The sequence below is a fragment of the Leptonychotes weddellii genome, chromosome 3, assembly GCF_054177405.1.
Source record: "Leptonychotes weddellii isolate Sample4059 chromosome 3, ASM5417740v2, whole genome shotgun sequence".
Classification (NCBI taxonomy): domain Eukaryota; kingdom Metazoa; phylum Chordata; class Mammalia; order Carnivora; family Phocidae; genus Leptonychotes; species Leptonychotes weddellii.
This window is the reverse complement of record NC_138371.1, coordinates 122871982-122873893: the sequence shown is the minus strand read 5'-3', so window position 1 is coordinate 122873893 and position 1912 is coordinate 122871982.

The window sequence follows — 1912 nt, the reverse complement described above, 5'->3', positions numbered from 1 at the left end:
TCAATGGTAAGCTATCACTATGTTTTTAACTTTCTTTTGTTGAGTCATCAAACTTTCCTCCTCCCCTACTCCTTCCAGGGTCAACAGACAATCTTTTATTAAATCATGGGACTGTATTTGCTATGTTTGGTTTTGATCCAGCTTCTTTATTATCTCTCCTGTTGTTGTGCACTACACTGTTTTGTAGACACACCAGATAAAATGGGGAAACAAAACCAGGAGACTATTCCCAGACTGTTTGCCAACTGATTTTAAACTGTTGCTGGATACTAGTACCCAAAATAATGAATGTTTTTTATTTCCAAGTCTTGTAGAATAGAAATGGGGGGGGGGTGTTAATTTCTGATTGTGTCAAATGCCTTCATTCTTTCTTTGCCTTAGTTTCCTGATTTGTTTAATAGTGTCCCGAATTTTGTTTTCTTTTCTTCCCTAATTCTATGTAGTGCAAATGCCTTGAATATTTTTCCATCATTCCATCATAACAAGAGAAGCAGGAAGGATATATGTATAATCATTTAAAATCCTCCAGATCTTGCTATCAGAATTCCTTAGTTTCCAATTGTAGTGTCTCAGGAAATCTATGAAACTATGCCAGTTCACAAAGTAAACCTTGCAGAGTTGGTCCCTGGACAAGTAAGGCCCAGGGAATTTCAGTAAGTTGCCACAAGACATATGGCTGGCTAGGGTCAGAACTCATGAGACCTGGAATTCAACTTTTGCCATTCTCAATTGAACACTTAATTTTCACTGAAATTTCAGAATGCCTAAGCAGACTTAAGGTCTGGATTGGGTTTCTCTCTCAGTCCAGTATAATCTTTGGAAACATATGATCAGAAAGATATGAAGATCTTGAACTATTTCACAGGAATTTTGGGTTTGATTCTACAGAGTCTGAGACCTAACCTTTTCCTTGAGCAGAGCCACATTTCCAAGGACCTCAGCCACAACCTACTTTCTTCACAGATGACCCAGGTCAGAGTTGACACAGCTGAAACATTCTAGAGTATATCCACATCTCAGGTTGAACCAGGACACAGTGGGGTGGGAGAAGGGTGTAAGATCAACCATTTGTCCAAAGGGCCACACAATCATTAACCCAGTAACACTGCTGGCCAGTATCCTGTCTCACATTAGTTATAAGTAAAATATTTTCAAAATGTAATTTTGCTTTATCCTTAATATATATATTTTTTAATTTTGCACAAAACAACTAAAGACTCATCATCGAGTACCTTGCCTTTGAATCCCAAGTCAGCCCGGTGTGCACGTGGGTTTTGTTAAAATCTGCACAAGACTGGAACATTTTGTTTCAGGAATGTGAGATTTACAAAATACAAATGTGCCAAGAGCCTTCCTCCAAATTGCTCTGGGAGTAGGCAGGGAAGTTACTGACCTTCCAAGGGAGGGAGAGAAGACAGGGCAAGTCTGAGTGAGGTAACGCCCTTGGGTGAGGTCCTAGGAAGATAAAAAGTCAGATCACAAGGATAGAGCGTATTAAACATTTCTGGGCTCCACTGGGTCTCTTCCACAAAAGAGAGGAAATGGAGGTGTGGACGCCCAAAAGTTCCAGTCTTTAGACTTGCGGTGGGGGCAGCAAGCAGGAAAGGGCCGGCCTAATCCGCTGTGTGCGGCAAACCCAGGAGAGTTCACCTGATTTTGTTACAGACCTGCAACATTGAGCCCCGAGGTTAAACTGGCTGGAAACGAACTCAGAACCGGAAAAACCAGGCCCGCACCCAAGGAACGCCCGTCCCACCCCAGCTGGATCCTGCGTGGGACCTGGGGCGGGGGCAGAGTCTGGCGCGGCGCCCGGCCCCGCCCCTCCCGCCCGCCTCCGGCCCCGCCCCTCTTGTCCTCCCCACTCCGACCCCGCCCCCGGGGGTGAGAGCCGTCTCCGCCCTCGCCCGGGAGC